At 36.1% G+C, this 21,854-nt stretch overlaps 1 protein-coding gene across 2 annotated transcripts in view; it reads right to left on the minus strand.

Moving 5' to 3' along the window:
* The window catches only part of mura (ring finger protein murashka), a 176,278-nt gene extending 155,571 nt beyond the window's left edge, over positions 1–20,707 (minus strand). Inside the window, exon 1 of one of the 2 annotated variants that reach the window (XM_089088200.1) lies at positions 20,686–20,707. The gene's annotated coding sequence lies outside the window, so the exon portion shown is untranslated. Of the gene's footprint in view, positions 1–20,681 lie in introns of both variants that reach the window. The other variant, XM_089088199.1, reaches the window with a different exon arrangement.
* Positions 20,708–21,854: the final 1,147 nt, after the last annotated feature.

Here is a 21,854-nt window from a genome sequence, read left to right on the forward strand (position 1 = left end):
CACAAACTCTTAACTAAAACTAGACTAAACTAGAACTTTAACTGAAACTCAAAGGTAAAACATCAAACTCTTTAACTAAAATTAGACTAAACTAGAACTCTAACAAAAAACTCTAAGCTAAGACTCTAAGCTAAAAACTCTAAACTCTTAACTATTACTAAACTAAACTTCAACTCTAAAAAAAACTCTAAGCTAAAACTCTAAACTATTAACTAAAAGTAAACCAAACTAGAATTTCAACGAAAACTCTAAGCTAAGACTCTAAGCTAAAAACTCTAAACTCTAAACTAAAACTAAACTAAACTAGAACTCTAACAAAAACTCTAAGCTAAAATTCTAAACTCTTAACTAAAACTATACTAAACTAGAACTCTCACTAAAACTCTAAGCTAAGACTCTAAGGTAAAACAACAAACTATTAAATAAAAATAAACTAAACTATAACTCTAACTGAAACTCAAATGTAAAACATCAAACTCTTAAATAAAATTAAACTAAACTAGAACTCTAACAAAAAACTCTAAGCTAAGACTCTAAGCTAAAACTCGAAACTCTTAACTAAAACTTAGCCAGACTATAACTTTAAGTAAAACTCTAAGCTATGACTCTAAGCTAAAACTCTAAATTCTTAACTGTAACTAAACTAAACTTCAACTCTAACTAAAATCTAAGCTAAGACTCTAAGGTAAAACTCTAAACTCTTAAATAAAATTAAACTAAACAATAACTCTAACTAAAACTCTAATCTATGGCTCTAAGCTAAAACTATAAACTCTTAACTATAACTAAACTAAACGAAACTTCAACCCTAACTAAAACTCTAATCTAAGACTTTAAGGTAAAACTCAAAACTCTTAACTAAAACTAAACTAAACTAGAACTATGAATAAAACTCTAAGCTAAGACTCTAAGCTAAAAAACTCTATACTTTTAACTAAAACTAAACCAAACTAAAACTCTAAGCTAAGTCTCTAAGGTAAAACTTAAAACTCTTACCTATAACTAAGGTGCGGGTGAAAAGGATGGGTATTTCAATTTGTAAAATGGGTTTAGGAGGGACATTAAGAAAAGAACTTGTTCTGAAATGGTTTTTGAAAAATATTTCTTGGTGTTGATTTATCCGAAAAGCTGTAAAGTATAGTTGTGGGTGAAAAGAATGGATGCTTCAAGTTGGAAAATTGGTTTAGAATGAACATTAAGAAAGGAACTTGCTCTGAAATGACTTTTGAAAAATATTTCTTGGTGTTGAGGTATCCAAAATCTGTAAAGTATAGTTGTGGGTGAAAGGATTGGTACTTCAAGTTGGAAAATGGGTTTGGGAATGACATTATGAAAGGAACTTGCTTGTCCTAGTTGATTACGTCATTGTAAGCTCATAAATGGATTCCCGTCATGACCTTCTGATAGGGTTCTATCGATTATGTAATCAATTTCTCAGAAATCCATTTGTCCTAGTTGATTACATCATTCTATGCCCATAAATGGATTCCCGTCATGACCTTCTGATAGGGTTCTACTGATTATGTAATCAATTTCTCAGAAAATCCATTTGTCCTAGTTGATTACGTCATTCTTGTGTCATGTGTCATGTGTCATTCGTCATGTGTCAAGTTTCGTGTCATGTGTCATGTGGTATGTCTTGTGTCACGTGTCATGTGCCATGTGTCACGTGTCACGTGTCACGTGTTATGAGTCATATGTCACCCGCTAGACTCAATAATCCATTAAAGTAAGAAAGTTCCTGTTTTTCCATTCTCACTGACAAAAACCATAAAACAGACATGATTTGCTGTTGACATCCATGAAAGTGAGAAAGCTCCTGTTTTTCAAATTCTCACTGACAAAAACCATAAAACAGACATAAATTGACATCCATTAAAGTGAGAAAGTTCCTGTTTTTCCATTCTCACTGACAAAAACCATAAAAAAGACATAAATTGCTGTTGACATCCATTAAAGTGAGAAAGTTCCTGTTTTTCCATTCTCACTGACAAAAACCATAAAACAGACATAAATTGCTGTTTACATCCATTAAAGTGAGAAAGTTCCTGTTTTTCCATTCTTACTGACAAAAACCATAAAACAGACATAAATTGCTGTTGACATCCATTAAAGTGAGAAAGTTACTGTTTTTCAAATTCTCACTGACAAAAACCATAAAACAGACATAATTTGATTTTTTTTAAAGTGAGAAAAATCCTGTTTTTCCATTCTCACTGACAAAAACCATAAAACAGACATAAATCGATGTTGACATCCATGAAAAACATCAATAAATTGATCAACACACATAACCGTCCATGAAACAACCATCAATGTGACAAAATTCCTGTTTTTTCAAGTGAGAAAAATACTGTTTTTACATTCTCACTTACAAAAACCATAAAACAGACATAAATTACTTTTGAAATCCATGAAAAAAATCAAATAAATTGACCAACACACATAACCATTCAAGAAAAAATCCATAAAAGTGATAAAATTCCTGTTTTTCATTCTCACTGACAACAAACAGACATAAATTATGTAAAAAAAAGTTGTAGGTGGCAGCAGGGGTGGGCAATCGGAGTAGCACCTCCTTCTCTACTCCCTTTATAGTCGAAAGTGATTGAAGGGCGACTAATCCCCCTCTCACGCCCACCATTTCCCCAAACACATGCAATCAAAATTTTGAGATATCCATTTTGTTCAATGCAGTTGAAGGTTTTGGAAATTAGGTCTTTGAGGATGATACGCCCCCCCCCCATACACACACACCCAGGGGCGTTCTGAGGCTTGTTTTATTCGGGGGCGATATTCATAAATTTTACCGAATCGCTACCTGATTTATGCCGAATTTTCTGCAGAAATCCAGAATTTTGCTAAATTTCGGCCGATTTTCCAAAATTTCTACCGAAATTTTCGCCTTCACCGAAAACTTTACCGAATGACAAAAAAGTTGGGGGGGGCGCCCCTCCCCGCCCCCTATCGGGACGCCCCTGCCCAAACCCCTCGGGGCAAGGGTTGTACGTTATGCCCTTGGGGCATATAAGGTTATTATAGAAAGTGTTGTCGTAGAAACTTCAAAATGGGCACATTCGACTGGAAATTCCAAGGGCTAGTGCCCTTTGTAATGGCTAAAAGCGACTGGAGGGCAACTAATCCCCCTTTCATGCCCACCCTTTCAACAAGCACATCCAATTAAAATTTTGAGATAGCCATTTTTTCGACGTAGTTGAGAGTTAAAGAAATTAGGTCTTTAAGGATGAAAACTCCCCCCCCCCCACAGCCCTCAGGGTAAGGGTTGTAAATTTTGTCCTAAGGGCATATAAGGTTTTTACAGAAAGCGATGTAGTAGAAACTTAAAAAAGGGCTCATCCGAATAGAAATTGAGAGAGCTAATGCTCTTTTTAATAGTCGAAAGTCATTGAAGGACAGCAAACCCCCCCCCCCTCAATACCACCATTTCCCCAAACACATCCGATCAAAATTTTGAGATAACCATTTTGTTCAACGTAGTTTAAAGTTCTGGAAATTAGGTCTTTGAGGATGAAACCCCGCTCCCACAACCCTCAGCGCTAGGGTTGTAAGTTATGCCCTGGGTCATATAAGATTTTTACAGAATGTGTTGTCGTAGAGATTTCAAAAAGGGCTAATTCAATTGGAAATTGAAAGGACTAGTGCCCTTTTTTATAGTCGAAAGTGATTGGAGGACAACTAACCCCTCTCACGCCCACCATTTTCCCGAACATTCAATTAAAATTTGTAGATAGCCATTCTGTTCAAAGTAGTTCAAAGGTCCAGAAATTATGTCTTTGAGGATGACAAACCCCCACAGGACAAAGGTTGTAAGTTATGCCCTGGGGGCATATAAGGTTCTTATAGAAACCGTTGTCGTAGAAACTTCGAAAAGGCTCATTCAATTCGGAATTGAGAGGGCTAGTGCCCTTATTAATGGTCAAAAGCCCTTGGAGGGCGAATGCCCCTCCGCCCATCAGTTCCCCAAACACTTCCGATCAACATTTTGATAAAGCCATTTTGTTGAACGTATTTGAAGGGTCCGGAAATTATGTTTTGAGTTGGATACCCCCCCCACAGCCCTCAGGGCTAAGGTTTTAAGTTGTGCCCTGGGAGCATTTAAGGTTTTTATAGAATGCGTTGGCATAGAAACTTCAAAAAGGGCTCATTCGAGTGGGAATTGAGATTAGTGCCCTTGGTAATAGTCAAAAGCGATCGGAGGGCGAATGCCCCCGGCCCTCACGTCCATCATTTCCCCAAGCACTTCCGATCAACATTTTGATGCATCCATTTTGTTGAACGTAGTTGAAGGAAATTATGTTTTTGAATATGATATCCCCCCCCCCCACGCCCCATGGCCCTCAGGGCTAAGATTGTAAGTTACGCCCTGGGGGCATATAATGTTTTTTATAGAAAGTGTTGTCGTAAAAACTTCTAAAAGGGGTCATTGGATTGGATATTGAGAGGGCTATTGTCCTTTTTCACAGTCAAAAGTAATCGGAGGGAGAATCACCCCCGTCCCATGCCTATCATTTCCCCAAACATTTTCGATCAACATTTCGATATGGCCATTTGATTCAACGTAGTTGAAAAGCCTGGACATTATGTCTTTGAGGATGACAACCCCCCACTCCTCACCCCCAGGAAAAGGGTAGTAAATTATGCCCTTGGGGGTTATAACGTTTTTATAGGAAGTTTCGTCGTAGAAGCTTGAAAAAGGCTCATTCGATTGAAAATTGAGAGGACTAGTGCCTTTTTTATTAGTCGAAAGTGACCAGAGTGCAAATCCCCCCCCCATGCCTATCATTTCCCCAAACACCTGGGATCAACATTTTGATATATCCATTTTGTTGAAGGTAGTTGAAGGGTCCTGAAAGTATGTCTTTGAGTAGGATACCCCCCCCCCACAGCCCTCGAGGCTAAGGTTTTAAGTTATGCCCTGTGGGCATATAAGGTTTTTATAGAATGCGTTGGCATAGAAACTTCAAAAAGGGCTCATTCGATTGGGAATTGAGATTAGTGCCCTTATTAATAGTCAAAAGCGATGAGAGGGTAAATGCCCCCCACATCCATGATTTTCCGAAACACTTCGATCAACATTTTGATATAGCCATTTTGTTGAACGTAGTTGAAGGGTCCGGAAATTATGTTTTTGAATATGATAGCAAACCCCCCACGCCCCATGGCCCTCAGGGCTACGATTGTAAGTTATGCCCTGGGGGCATATAATGTTTTTTATAGAAAGTGTTGTCGTCAAAACTTCAAAAAGGGGTAATTGGATTGGAAATTGAGAGGGCTATTGTCCTTTTTAATAGTCGAAAGTAATCGGAGGGAGAATCACCCCCGTCCCATGCCTATCATTTCCCCAAACATTTTCGACCAACATTTAGATATGGCCAGTTGATTCAACGTAGTTGAAAAGTCTGGACATTATGTCTTTGAGAATGACAACCCTCCCCCAATAACCCCCAGGAAAAGGGTCGTAAGTTATGCCCTTGGGGGTTATAATGTTTTTATAAAAAGTTTCGTCGCATAAGATACAAACAAGGCTGATTCGACTGGAAATGGAGAGCACAAGTGCCTTTCTTATTTTTCGAAAGTGATTAGAGGGCAAATCCCCCCCCCCCATGCCCATCATTTCCCCAAACACTTACAATCAAAATTTTTAGATAGCCAATTCTTTCAGCGTATCAGAACGGTCTGAAAATTATGGCTTTTAGGATAATAGAACCCCCAGCCATCATGGCAAGGGTTGTAATTTATGCCCTGGGATCGTATAAGATTTTTATAGAAAGCGTTGTCACATAAACGTCGGAGGAGGCTCAATGGGGTGGTAATCAGAAGCTTTAGTGCTCTTTTAAGAGTCAAAGTACTCGGAGGGCATATAACCCCTTCCCCCCACACCCGTGATAATGTCCCAAACTACGCAGGATGGGAACGACGAGAGAGTCAAGCTACTTGACGTATACTGATTGGCATACAGTAAAGCCTACGGTAGTAATGCAATTCCCAGATATTAGGGAAAAGTTCTGTGCTTTATATACAGGGGGCCCCTAAGGTCTTAATGGAAGGTATCGCTTTTTAACTTTAGAAGAGGCCAAGTCTTTCTCCTTTAAAAAGACTATTTCAATATAAAACTAACAGAAATTATTCAAAAATCTTTTTCCTCAATATATGTTTTTCAGAAAAAAGTAAAGAACTCCACTAAACCAAAAATGAAGAAAAATAGAATCAAATAATCTACCAAGTATACAACTACCATAAATCATTATCAATAAATAAATGAAACCCAAAACAAACAGAAATTAAAATAAATAACATAGTCAAACTCAAACAAACAGAAATTAATATTAGTAGGGTTCTAAACATCATGCCTTTCAAAAGCCAGAATATAATTTGTACTTTACTGAAAAAAATTCTTTTAAATATTTTCACTTTTATAACTTTAAGAAATCAAAAATTAATTAAGATTGTAAGGAATAAATATCAGCATATGTATATTGAACTGACAGTGCAGATTTTTTTTTCAGTAAATTCATTTGAATTTACTTTTCATGAATTTACAATTGAATTTACTCATCATGAATTTACAAATTCATTTGAATTTGCCCCCAGACGATTTTTTTTCTGTAAATTAATTACTCTTGTCCAAAGGACTTACGGTTGTTAGTTTCAAATTAATCACAAAAAATATTGTGGGTCCATTTCCGAGCCCCCAAACAGCCGCCGTCCCCTAATCGTTCAGAAAACGATCACTGAAGATTTCGAGCCAATCGGATAGCCAAAATCAAACATTCTCCCCCCCCCCTTTTTTACTATAAAACCTATATGTAAACCATTGGCGAATTGTAGTTTGCTGTCCTTGCCTCAGAGACTGATGGTAATATGTTATACCCGCAGCAACATTTATTGAACCTTTCAACAATTTTTAACAAGATGGGTATCCCAAAACTTTGAGCCAATATCAAGGGGGTTACAGGGGTCCTTGATAACAATAAAGGCAGAGAGTGGGCTAATTGCCCTCTAAACACTTTTGACCCTTAAAAGGACATTATAATTCTCAATTTCTATTCAGATGAGGCCCATCTGACGTTGTCTACTATCACCCCTTCCATACAAAGGAAAAAAACAGAAAAAACAAGATACGGGAGGCACATGGCTCATTATTCAGGCAACATTTAGCGCTGCCCGTGATAGGAAAGAAAATAATAATCTCTGAAATAGGGACTTCCAGACGGGCCCCCATATTTAATGGCCTTTAAGCCTATGTACAGAATTTCGAAAGGTCTTCAAAATCGTGGTTGATCTTCTACTGACAACATCCAACATAATGCTCAGTTCTCAAAGTTAATTTTGTTTTAGTTTCTTTCAAATCTCTTTAATCCCAATTTCACTTTTTTTTCTTATGACCTTTGCAACAGCAACGGAACTTGGCTAGGAATCTCCCATCATGATTGGAGGAGAACAAGATTAAGGTTGCCAACTTTTAGCCAACTTTGGCCAACTTTTAGCCACTTCAATATTCCTAGCTGAAATCTGCAGAAGTTGGCACTAAAAGCGTGATTTTACTATGGTTAAATAATTTGTGAATTCTTGGCTCTCATTCTACAATTAATAGATACTCGAAGAAATACCAGCTGATTTTCTGGTTTTGATTTAGCTATTTAGTTGATAGTGAGGCCTGGCTATCAAAAAGTCATGCGTTCTGTAAACCTAACAGAATATACGCTGCTTGTGTACAAGCCACGGTATGTACCTTAGGGCGTAAAGTTTCTTGAGCTCATGTTGACTTTCTAGCTATATTTTCTTGTCACCGTGTTCCAGTTCCAGCGGTGTTTTAAAAACGAAACAGTGTACCAGTTTTGTTTTAAAACATGGTAGGGTGAACTTTAAACTCTATAGTCAACAATGTGGATCGATTTTTTGTTTTCTTGAATGGCACTAACAACGTACCATGGTTGCATTGATAGCTGCAACCTTGTAAAGAGCGAGCCATGGTCTATAGTAACTAACGTTAAAAAATACGTTCTAAAAAAAACAGTCTCGTGAGAAAAAATTGCCATTTTAGGGTGATTCATGAATGGTAACTATTACTTAGATAAATCTTGAAAGTAAAATGCTATTTTACTGAAAACACAAAATTGACGTATCAAAACACCATAAGGAGCAGAAAGACCAAAAGTACCCTGCAGAAAATAAAAGACGAATTTATAAAGCTCTCAATAGTCTTTTATCGGCCAAAAATCAGTAAATTTTAGAATACAATTTTAACTCCCTTAGAACCTCAAGCAAGATCAGTTTTCAGCAAAGCGCTAGTTTTTTTCGGAATTCTACAAATTTAGAAAAAAAAATTACGTTTCAGTTTTCTTAAACCAATTTTACAGATACCTATATGCCGCGTAAACTGCAAAACAATTTATCTTCGCTCTTTACTTCCATCAGGAAAACTTCGTTTTTTTAATTAATTCAAACCGGACTAACACTTCATAAATAAGTTCTTCAAAACGGACACCTCAGGGCTTAGCTTTGAATGAGTATGAAATCTGAGACGGACATCCAATGGACCATAGACCTAAGCATAGCCAACGGAGGTTTGGGAAAGGATTCAACTGTTTCTAGATCTAAGTGTACCGTATCGGATAACCATAGATTTTACAAAGTTTTCATGGTATTGGCTTTATAAGCATGGCACCAACTGCATCATTAATATGCTTCCATGAAATTCTATTTTGCCATGGGTTTTTTATACTTTGCCCTGAATTCTTATTCTTTTCAGTAGATTTGCCACGTTTGTGCCATAGTAACAGTGATGTCCAGAAATCCCAAAGTAACAAAAATCATTTTGTTTTGACAATCAAAATTTAGAGTCAATCATTGCTTTTCGGGAACAACTGCTTCAGACTAGAGATAAAATTAAAATATAAATATATAAATGTAATAAATAAAAATTGTAAATACTGATAAAAAAAATTAAACTGGTAAAATGAAATAAAAATATAAAAATAAAGATAAATTATAAATATAAAATATAAATAAACATAAAATTAATATACACTATAAATAAATAGATGAATAATAACAGTACAAACACAAATAAAAATGAAAAAAAAATTAAATAAATACTAATCATAAAACAAATAAATAACAAAATATAATAAAAACAAAATGCAATAAACAAGTTTCAGAAAAGGGGTAGTAATATAAAGGAATGAGTTCGAGGAAACTTTGAATATAAAAATATTTTTTCCAACCAATTTTTGTTTGATTTATGAGTATGATTAAATATTTTAAAAAAAGTAATTCTCGAAAAATGATGATTTATGCTATACAGTTAATTACCTTATTTTACAAGCATTAGATACCAGAGATCCTTCAGTCCATAATAATAATAATAAAAACTTTTATCTGGTCCTAAAAATAGTACTTTGGTATTTGCACATATCCTTATTATAAGCTATTGTAATTTTTTGAAATACATATTCCAGCACTTGTTTGCAGAAATCCTTGTCCGGCTTTGGCACTGGTTTCACATTGGCTAAGTAAGCCTATCACAGTGGTTTACTTAAGATCTGTAAGAATGTGATTTTATTTCTCATTGGTGGATATTTTTAGCTGATAAAATCAAAGACCCTCTTATATTCTCGTATTAAATAGTCTATGTTACGGAAATTGATGTAAAACTACTATGCAAATTGTCGCCATTGATGATTGGAAGCTAAAACATACGCTACTAGTTTCCACCTTATGTCGTAATCCGTAGTATCTCTCCCCCCCCCCCTCGTGGATTTAAAAAATACTTTTTTAGGGTGTTTTCATAAAAAAATCCCTTTTTTGTCATTTGCATTGAAATCACATCGAATTTTGAAACATCTAAAGTGCCCCAAAATAAAAAGGGCTTGAGCCCTTTTTAATAGTCAAAAGTGATTGGAAGGCAATTAACACCCCTTCAACGCCCACCATTTCCCCAAACACGTCCAATAAAATTTTGAGATGGCCATTTTGTACAGCGTAGTCGATTTGCAGATACAAATTATGTTTTTGAGGAGGGCACTCCCCCAAAGCCCTCAGGGCAAGGGTTGTAAGTTATGCCCTGGGGCATATAAGCTTTTTATTGAAAGCGTTGTCGTAGAAACTTCAAAAAAGGTTCATTCGGTTGGAAATTCAAAGGGATAGTGCACTTTTTCATAGTTGAAAGTGATTGGAGGGAAACTAATCCCCCTCTCACGCCCACCTTTTCCCCAAGCACATCCAATCAAAAATTTGAGATAGCCATTTTGTTCGTGGAGTTGAAGGTTCTGGAAATTAGGCCTTTAAGGATGACAACCCTCCCCCCACAGCCCTCAGGGAAAGGGTTGTATGTTATGCCCTGAAGACATATAGGGTCTTTATAGAAACCATTGTCGTAGAAACTTCAAAAAGGACTCAATCGACAGGAAATTGAAATGGCTAGTGCCCTTTTTAATAGTCGAAATTGATTGGAGGGCAACTAACACCCGTTCCACGTCCACCCTTTCCCTAAACCCCTCCAGTCAAAATTTTGAGATAGCCATTTTGGTCAACGTAGTTCAAAGGTCCGGAAAATATATATTTGAGCTTGACACTCCCCCCACAAGATTCAGGACAAGGGTTGTAAGTTACGCCCTGGGGGCATGAAAGGTTTTATTGACACCTTTGTCTTAAAAACTTGAAAAAGGGCTCATTTAGTTAGAAATTCAAAGCGCTAGTGCCATTTTTAATAGTTGGAAGTAATTGGAATGCAACTAACCCCCCTCTCACGCCCACCATTCCCCCAAAAATTTTTTGGGGACTTCGTATCTAATTATTTTTTTTCCATACCAGGATATTTCTTATCGAATGAGTTGACGTAGAAACTTCGAAAAGGGCTTATTCGATTGGAAATTGGAATGGCTAGTGCCCTTTTTCATAGTCGAAAGCAATTGGCAGGCAACTAACACCCCTCCCCTGCCCACCATTTCCCCAAACAGATCCTATCAAAATTTTTAGATAGCCATTTTGTTCAACGTAGTTAAAAGTTTTAGCAATTAGGTCTTTGAGGATGATAACCTCCTCAGAGCCCTCAGGGCAAGGGTTGTAAGTTATGCCCTGGGTGCATATAGGGTTTTAAAGATAGCGATGTTGTACAAACTTCAAAAAGGGCTCATTCGATTGGCAATTAGAAGGGCTTGTGCCCTTTTTAATACTCTAAAGTGATGGGAGGATAACTAACACCCCTCTCAAACCCACCATTTCCCCAAACACATCCAATCAAAATTTTGATATAGCCATTTTGTTTGAAGTAGTTAAAAAGTCCGGAAATTATGTTTTAGAGGATGAAATTCCCCCCACAGTCCTCATGGCAAGGATAGAAATTTATGCCCTGGGGGCATATAAGATTTTTTTTATAGAAAGTGTTGTCGTAGAAACATAAAAAATGGCTCATTCAATTGGAAATTGAAACGGCTAATGCCCTTTTTAATAGTCGAAAGTGATTAGGGGGCAAGTAACCCCCTCTCACGCCCACCATTTCCCCAAACACATCCAATCAAAATTTTGAGATTGCCATTTTGTTCAACGCAGTTGAAAGGTCGGAAATTATGTATGTGAGGATGACACTCCCCCCACAGCCCCCAGGGCAAGGGTTGTAAGTTTTGTCCTGGGGCATATAAGGTTTTTATAGAAAGCGCTGTCGTAGAAACTTTAAAAAGGTCTCATTCAGTTGGAAATTGAAAGGGCTAGTGCCCTTTTTAATAGTCAAGTGATTGGAAGGCAACTAACCCCCCTCCCACACCTACTATTTCCCCAAACACATCCAATCAAAATTTTGAAATAGCCATTTTGTTCAACGTAGTTGAAGGTTCTGGAAATTCGGTCTTTGAGGATGAAAGCCCCTTCACAGCCCTCAAGGCAAGGGTTGTAAGTTATGCCCTGGGGGCCTATAAGGTTTTTATAGAGAGCGTCGTATTATAAACTTTAAAAAGGGCTCATTCGGTTGGAAATTGAAAGGGCTAGTGCCCTTTTTAATAGTCGAAAGTGATAGGAGGGCAGGTATCCCCCCCCCCCTGTCGCGCCCACCCTTTCCCCAGACACATCTAATCAAAATTTTGAGATAGCAATTTTGTTCAACGTTGTTGAAAGTTCTGGAAATTAGGTATTTTTATAGTAAAGAGCGATGTGGGTACAATGTTATTTTTTTTATTTATTTTTTTTAGACCAGGGCACTCCGTATCTAAAAAGTTGTCGTAGAAACTTCGAAAAGGGCTCATTCGATTGAAAATAGAAAGGGATAGTGCCCTTTTTAATAGTTGAAAGTGATTGGAGGGCAACTAATACCCCTCCCACGCCCCCTCTCGCATTTTCCCATTATGTTTAAAAACTAAATGTTGCCTTAAGATTAAATCAAAATGCACTGTGTTAATGCTAATTCCCAATAAGGCATCTCAGCAGTATCCCAAGAACGACTGAGGGAGTGAGGGTATTATGTTCAAACTTTCGGGGCTACTTCTGCTCTTAAAATTTAACCAAATCAAAATAGCGTAACTGTATTAAAGCTATCAAAGAAAGTAAGCAGATTTTTTTGCGAATGGTATCAAGTTTTCCATTTCAGGTCAACTAGAGGAGGTATGAAACGAAATTAAACACTACTATGTGTGTTCAGATTTTTAAAAGGTTGTATGTTGTTAAAAATTGCTGAAAAATTTTCTATATGTCAATATAAAACGAACAGAAATTAATTAAAAAAAACTTTTTCCACAAAATAAGTTTTTCAAAGAAAAGTAAAGAACTCCATTAAACCAAAAATGAGCAAAAATAAAATAATCTACCAAGCGTGAAACTACCACAAATCAGCACCGATAAATAAATGAAACCCAAAACCAACAGAAATTACAATAAATAACCGAGTCAAACTCAAAACGAGCAGAAATTAACATGAGTAGGGCTCAAAACCCCTATGCCTTCCCAAGGCCAGAACATAATATTCACTTTACTGAAAAAAATACAAATGAATGTGCATTGTCAGTTTAATATACATACTGATATTTATTAATCAAAATTTTAATATTATTTGATTTATTTAAGTTATAAAACTAAAATCTTTATATTTTTTATGCTGATTAATTTTAAAAAAAGTTTTCCCGAGGGAAGTAAAGAGCGAAGTTGAAACTTAAAACGGACAAAAAATTATTACTTCACATCCTATTTAATATATATCAATAAAACTAGTACAAATACACCAACTAATTATGTTTCCCTATGCTTTTAGGACTATACAAAACTAGCGCTTTACTGAAAACATAAAAGTCAAGTATAAAAAAGGAATATTGATTTAAGAGTCAAAAGCGAGTGCACTACCTGAAAACGCTGAATGGATCAAAGCAGATTCCTAAAGTCTTACACCAGTTGTGACATTAGTAACATTCAATATACAATTTAACATTATCTTAAAAAAGCGTAAAAGTAAACATTTTTTAATACCCGCGAAGTAATTGAACAGCATACATAAATATTGGATTGATTTATCAAGCAGCATTTTGGTCTCGCCAGCTATAATACCAATAGTGGGTAATATACAATCTTAAATTGTAAGAAATATGCTTTAATGCATATTTCTGGTGGTAAATATTACATACATCCCTTCCCCTGGGACTATGGAGGGTTACATTATCGTCAAAACCATATATATTGGACCTTTGAACTACGTTAAACCAAATGGCTCTCTCAAAATTTTTATAGAACTAGTTTGGGGGGAGGGGGCCTGTAGCGAGGGGGGCTATTTACACTCCAATCTTTTTGGTCACTTAAAAGGGGCACTAGCAAATTTAATTTACATTCGAATGAGCAATTAGACATCTCTCTATGAAGTTCTGGTCATTCGCTAGCCCTGATGAAAAAAAAAAGAAAAAAAAGACACATCAGTGCTACCCATCCAAAAAAGTCATATTCCTTGGTATTCAAGGTGGGGGACTGTAATTATCCTACAAAAGGTTTTGAACCATGCTGATTCCAATGGTGCATTTATGATTTCGATCTGAAGCCATTTTCAAGGGGTTTCAGGCCCTTTTTCGAAATCACTATAAATTTCTTTTCGCAATAAAATTTTACTTTTAAGATTAACCAAAACAATAGTTACCATTCCTGATTCAGTGTCAGATGGTAATTTTTTCTCACAAGGCAGTTTTTCTGAATACGTGTTTTTCAACTTTTGATTACTATGGGCTGTGACTCGCTCTTTACTAGCATAAAAGTTTTGTAAGAATAACACACACAAATCAAATACCTAATTAAATTTTAAATCGAAAATTAATGTAAAAGAGCATCCCCGTCTCAACTTTAAACAGAAACTAAATATAAAAAGGAAGAATCCTTTTATTCAGCAACTTCCTTTTTATCTCTTGAGCAATCTATCTCTGCGCAGTTCTCTTTACAAACTGCAAGAGTGGGAAATACGGGGAACACGAAATCATTTATTTATATCGAGACAGGGAGAGAAAAAATATAGAATAAGACCATATCTCTAAAATTTAAGTTGAAAATGGGGGAGCTAGAATGAAAAGCGCATTTAGAAAAAATATAAACTAAGACCCTATCTTTGACGCTACAGGCCGAAAAATGGGTGATCAATGGTGCCGAGTCCCTATATTCGGTGTATAAATAACAATACTATTTCATCGAGCCTTTCCCATGCAAAAGTATGACAGAACTTGGGAAACTGACAAACGCTGGAAAGTAATCTCCAGCCCCTCTCGTGCCTATTTCTCCCTAGACACCCTCGTTATCCCCGATTTCATTGGATCAGAAGTTTAAGACTGCCTCATATTTTAAAATGGTCGACAGGTCTAATGAATATACCTTCGACATTCCTGACATGACATAACGGGAGACAGGAATCCCGCTGGACCTGGGTCAGTGACCATAAATCATACATAGTAACCATATTCACAAATAGGCTTTAGTAGAATAGTTAGGCATGTTTGGTCTCGATTGTCTGAATGGCTTGGGGCCTTTAGGAATCGTCCATTAGGACAATTCCCCGGAGCTTCCCAGTGAAATGCCCCTGAAGCAACATGCGCACCTTAGCAACTAAAATGTATGATGCTTTGTTTCTAGTTATCAAACAGTTCGTGGTAACGAACTGTAAGTAAGGAGCGGTCCGGCTCAATAGTAACCGAAACTCTAAAAAAGAAATTTTGATACCAATAGATACATCACAAGAATCAGATTTTCATGCTGATTTCAAATATTTAAGTTCCATCGAGTTTCATCTTACCCACCAAAGGTTACGCGCCTGAGAAAATTTACCTTATTTTGGAAAAAAGGGGGAAACGCCCCCTAAAAGTCATAGAACCTTAATGAAAATCACACCATCAGATTCAACACATAAGAGAATCCTACCGTAGGGGTTTCAAGCTCCTATCTGCAAAATGTGGAATTCTGTATTTTTTGCCAGAAGAAAGGTCACGGAGGCGTGTTTATTCGTTTGTTTTTTTGTTTTTTCCTCAGGGGTGATCGTATCGACCTAATCGTCCTAGAATATCGCGAGAGGACTCATTTAAACGGAAATTAAAAGTTCCAGTGCCCTTTTAATTGACCAAAAAGAAATGGAGGGCAACTACCACGCAACTACCCTTCCCACACAAATTTTTTCCCAAAGTCACCTGATCAAGATTTTGAGATAGCCATTTTGTTCAGCATGGTCGACAAATATAATAACTATGTCTTTAAAGATGATTAATCCCCCCACTGTCGCCGGGGGAAGGGCTGCAAGTTTTGAACTTTGCTGAATGTTTACATATAGTATTGGTTATTGGGAAGTATACAGACGTTTTCAGGGGAGATTTTTTCGGGTAGTGGGGGGGGGTCGGGGGTTACTTGGGAGGATTTTTCCGTGGAGGAAGTTTTCATGGGGGAAGGGACATTGCTATAAAGGGGGTGCCAGATCAACTAAAAAACTTTTCAACATCAAAACTTAAAACGAACAGAAACTATTACGTATATGATTGGGTTCGCCCAATCATATACGTTTTATTAGTTAAGTTTTTTGTACTTTTATAAGAGCTATTTATTATAATTAACGGCCTTTCTGATTAAGGGGTCATTCTTAAAGAATTGGAAAAAAATTCGAACCTTGGCGTAAAGAGCGAGGTATTGACTAGGAGGACGAACCCCCCTAATATACGTAAAAATTTCTGTGCGTTTTAAGCTTTAATGTTGCTCCTTACTTTCAGTTGAAAAAACTTTTTTTTAGTTGAAAAACCCATGATGTGCAAATATATACAGTGATTTGGGGCAGGTACTTATATACTTAGGGGCAGGGGCATCTTGAGGCTCATTTTCTTGGAGAGGGGGGGGGGCGATCTTCGTAAATTTTACCAAATCGCTACATGATTTATGCCAAATTTCCTGCAGAAACCAAGAATTTTGCTAAATTTTGGCTGATTTTGCCAAATTTCAGTCGAAATTTTCGCCTTCGGCAAAAATTTTACCGAATGCCAAAAAAGTTGGGGGGAGGGGGTGGCGCCCCCCGCCCCCCCCCCCTCGGGACGTCCCTGCTAAGGGGTGGGGGTAGAGTTTATTTATGATGCAAATTAAGGTTATACTTTTATTCAGAATACAATTCTGGGTATATATTTGCAAATTGGGGGGGGGGGGGTTGGAGTATATAATCTGTTATTATATAAGTTCTAAGAAATTCATGAATTCCTCAGAAAAACTGGAAAAAAAGGAAAGACATGAAGATAAAGGTTATCCTACTGTAAATATATATTAACTAGGATTATTGTGCACAGAGCCGTCACGTATGGGGGGGGGGGACGTCCCCCCCCCCAATGTTTTTAATCACTTGGTAAAAAAATGGTAAAATTGTGGTGCAAGTCACCACAATTTTTTCAATGCCACTAAAATTCTTTGTTTGGTTCAATAGAGACCATGAGAATAATGGCATGTCATCCATAGAAATTTTGAACTTGGTCGGTAAACACAGCAGTTTTACAAATTCCTGCCATGATTTTATGGATGGTACCACAATTTTCCATTTGATTAAATAAAAAGCATTAAAATAGTGACATGATGATGTACCAAAATCTAAATCTTGGTTAGTAAATGCAGTGGTTTTACTGAATTGTGCAGTGATTTTATGTATTGTATTCAAAATGGACATTATGCTAATTATTGGTGAAAACAGTGGGTAAAATGACCAGCCAGTTGGTAAAATCTCTAGCTCCCACCTCTCCCCCCCCCAAACATTTTTGCTAGTAACAGCACTGATTGTGCATATTATGAAGTAAGAATTGTTTTCCTAACATGTCTCCTTATGTGGTGGACTGTTCATACATCTATGCCCACCTGGTCACTATAGAACTTAGTATACAACTCAAGTCATCATTCTGGGCTAAATATTTCACTGTTCATATGATTGACTTACAAATAAAGTAAACATAGCACTTGATCCCTTTTTTATGCTCTTTCCAAATATAGTAATAATTTTTGTCACAAATGAATTTCACTGCCACTCCTATATATACTAATTCAGGGTATATATTTGCACATTAGGGGATAGGGGGTAAAGTTTATTTCTGATGATAAGTTTAAACTTTACCTCCCCCCCCCTAATATACAAATATATACCCTGAATTGGTATGTATAGGGGTGGGAGTAAAATTCATTTGCAACAAAAATGATTATTATATTCATAAATTATATTCCTTAGTTGCTAAGCAGTGGTTCATCCCACTGCTTAGACGCAGTGGGACAAACAAGCAAGATGGCCAAAAGTTGCTAAAGTAGAATTTTACCAATTAATTTCTAACAAAAACGATTATTATATTTGGAAAGAGCGTAAAATAGGCATTGAGTGGTATGTTTACTTTATTCATAAGTCAATAATATGAATAGCAAAAAAATTACCAGGTCCTGACCTTTGATGACCTTTAAAAAATGTGTATTATAAAAGTGAAACCTTGCAGAATAGATCTTCTGCTTAAATGAAGTACAACAAAATGATTTTCAGCTTCACAACTTTGATCAATCCCAATTTATAAGGTTTTAAAGATGTGCAAATACATTTCTTAAATTTTGAAAAAAACATTAATATGGCTTAAAATTCTACTCAAATATCATGAATTGCATTTTCAGAACTAAAACCAGAGAAAAAGAAAGTGATAACTGAAAATTAAGGTAAAATGTTGTTTTGTGTAAATTTCAATAGGTATCATGTAGGCAAATTTCAGGACCCTCTAGAGAGAAGGGGTAGAGGTAGGGATTTCAAAATACCTCCCTGGACATACTTTAGCCTGCAGACCTATCTGTGAAAGTTTCATTTTCCTAACCAAATTCTTTCCCAAGATAGCCAAAAGTAGCTAAAGTAAAATTTTACCAGGTTAGGTACTGACCTTTGATGACCTTTAAAATTCTGTATGTTATAAAAGTGAAATCTTGCAAAATAGATCATCTGCTTAAATGGAGTAGGCCTACAACAAAAATTTTCTAGCTTCACAACTTTGCTCAATCCTAATTTACAAGAGGGCTGTTTTTTAGCACTAAGATCTTTCATCTTTCTGCAAAGATTTTTGTTTTTTTCAACTCATCTTTGTTCTAAGATCTTACAGCTCAGTAATGTTAGCAAAAAGCATGAGAACTTTGATGATATACTCATCATTAGGCCTGTTCTTTCACTCATCAATGTGCTAAGATCTTAAATCTTCTGTCATTTTTATGCAAACGTCTTTCATCATTCTGCTCTGATCAGCTGTCTGAGAACAATAATGAGTAGGCCTGTTTTTTCACTCATCAATGTGCTAAGATCTTACATCTTTTGTCAGAAAACGCTTAAAAGTGAAATCTTTGAACAAGGATCTTACATCTTTTGTCATTTTTATGCAAAAGTCTTTCATTATTCTGCTCCAATCAGCAGTCTGAGAACAATGATGAGTATATCATCAAAGTTCTCTCATCATTGTTCTATATTGATGAGTGAAAAAAGGGCCCTAATAGGAATTGCATTTTCAGAACTAAATCCAGAAAAAAAGAAACTGATAACTGAAAATTAAGGTAAAATGTTGTTTTGTCAAAATTTCAATAGGTAGGCTATAGACCTGTCATGTAGGAAAATTTCAGAACCCTCTAGAGAGAGAAGGAATGGAGCTAGGTACTTCAAGATACCTTCCCGGGACATACTTTGGTAAATCTCTGGTTTTTCATATTATGAATAAAGTAAATATACCACTCAATGTCTTTTTTTATGCTCTTTCAAAATATAATAATAATTTTTGTTGGAAATGAATTTTACACCACCATATATATACTAATTCAGCGTATATACTTGCACAATGGGGAAGGGGGTGGGGAAAGTTTAAACTTACCTCTCATTTACATCTGAAATAAAATTTACCCTCATTCCCCCTAATGTGCAAATATATAACCGGAATTGGTATATATAGGGGTGGGGGTAAAAATTTTTTCCAACAAAAATGATTATTGTATTTGGAAAGAACATAAAAAAAGGCATTGAGTGGTATGTTTACTTTATTTGTAAGTCAGTAATATAAACAACGAAAACTTTGCCCATACTTCAGTCTATAGACCCATCCCTGAAAGTTTCATTTTTCTAACCTAACCACTTTTCAAGATAGCCAAAAGTAGCTAAAGTAGAATTTTACCGATGATGCTTCTACTGATGGGTAGGCCTAGGCCACTTGTTTTATGTAGGCTAACCTGTCCTACTTAGTGCCAGAAAAGAAGCTGGGGTAAAATTCTACTTAAGCGGTCAATATATACGAAATCATATTATTGAGTTAGGACTAAAGTGAATACACTATTTGATGCCTTTTTTAGGCTGATTATTAATATAATAAGCATTTCTATTGCAACTGAATTTCAGCCCCCCCCCCTATATCGGCTATTCCTACCCTACCCCGGAATTCGCAGAGCTAGGGGGGGGGGCGGAAATCAATTTCCAAGAGAAATGGTTATTATATTTTTAATCAGCATAAAAAAATGCATCAAATGGTGTATTCGCTTTAGTCCTAGGCTAACTCAATAATATGATTTGGTATATATTGACCAAAACATGTCCTGGGAAGGTATTTTGAAGTACCTACCTCCACTCCTTCTCCCTCTAGAGGGTCCTGAAGTTTCCCTACATGACAGGTCTATACCCATTGAAACTTTGTCAAAACAATATTTTACCTTAATTTTCAGGTAGCAGCTTCTTTTTCTCTGGCTTTAATTCAGAAAATGCAATTTCTGTTATTTGAGCAGAATTTTAAGCCATATTAATGGTATTTTTTTTGAAATTTATGAAATATATTTGCATATCTTTAAAACCCTATAAATTGGGATTGAGCAAAGTTGTGAAGCTGAAAACAATTTTGATGTACTTTATTCAAGAAGAAGATCTATTTTGCAAGGTTTCACTTTTATCACACAGATTTTTAAAGGTTATCAAAGGTCAGGACCCTCTAGAGGGAGAAGGAGTGGAGGTAGGTACTTCAAATATCTTCCCAGGTCACACTTTAGCCTGTAGACCTATCCCTAAAAGTTTCATTTTCCTAACCTAACCCCTTTCCAAGATAGCCAAAAGTAGCTAAAGTAGAATTTTACCGCATCATCATCAGGAAAACCAATTAGTGTCAAAATGGGGCTGTTCTGGCTTAGTTCATTTATTTCTACAACTGAAAATAGACACTGACCTACCTGCCCCAAATATCTAGGCTATGGTTTATCAAAATATTTTGTTTTTTAATCTTTAAAAAATTTCACCTATTTACTGTTTAATGTAAGTTCTGAAATGTTGACACATGGAGAAATAGTTTATAGATTAGAACCAAATAAATTTCTTAATTAGGAAAATAAAATTGACGCACATTAGCCAGTTATTTTTACCAGTTAAGTTATTATTGTAGCTTCTAGACTACTATACTGATAAGGGCAGAAACTGCTCTCATTTCTTAAATCATGAGAAGCAGTTTCCGCCATCTGGAAAGAAAGAAATCCATAAAGTTAAATCTGGTCTTTTGTTCATCACAATGCCAAGTTCTCACTTCTCACGTCTTTCGACAGAAAAAGATTTTAAAGGAAATCTTAGGACCAAGGTCATACCTCTAATGCCGTTTTTATGCAAACTTCTTTTCTCATTCTGCTCTGATCAGCGGTATAAGAAAGAGTAAGAAAAATTTTGTTTTGAGTTTTGAACACTTGTTCTTCTTACAGTAAGAACAACTATAATGGTGTTCTTTGCCCTTTTTTCTAACATCAGTGAGCAGTAAGGTTTTGGAACAATGATGAACTGAAGAACTGTAATCTGTGCAGAAAGATGTAAGACCTTGGAAGTGAGATCTTAGTGCTAATGAATGGGTCACTTTTTTTGCTTTTCTCTTCTTTTTTCTTTCTTCTTCTTTGTTGTCTTTTTGTCTAGTTTGTTGTATGACTTGTATCAGTTGCATTCTTTTTCTTTAGGTCCGCAGTTGGACGAAGACTGAGATTACCGTTCTTGCCAAAAAGGAGTAAAAGGTACATACGTTAATTTTTTTTTATGCATTTTTTGCTGGACAAAAGTCGATAACTAGAATTTTTGAAATATCCATAAACTTTTTTTGGTGGAAACGTTCATGCAAGCTAAAATAAAGTTGATGCTCTTCCCACTTGATCTACTGAGCCGAGCTCAGCAAATCAGACAGTAATTTTTCCTTTCGTGTCTTCAGTTCAATTTGTTACAGTATATATAAGTTTCGAAATCATCCTACATATAAAAAAGATAGCAATCTCTTCAAAGTTGCCTACTATTGGGCACTGAAATTTACTACTACTACTAATACTAAAAGTTTACTACACCAACAAGCCGCCTAAGGCAGAAACAGTGGCGC

Source organism: Artemia sp. Qi Xiang Cuo, chromosome 4 (genome assembly GCF_049724085.1).
Source record: "Artemia sp. Qi Xiang Cuo chromosome 4, ASM4972408v1, whole genome shotgun sequence".
NCBI lineage: Eukaryota > Metazoa > Arthropoda > Branchiopoda > Anostraca > Artemiidae > Artemia > Artemia sp. Qi Xiang Cuo.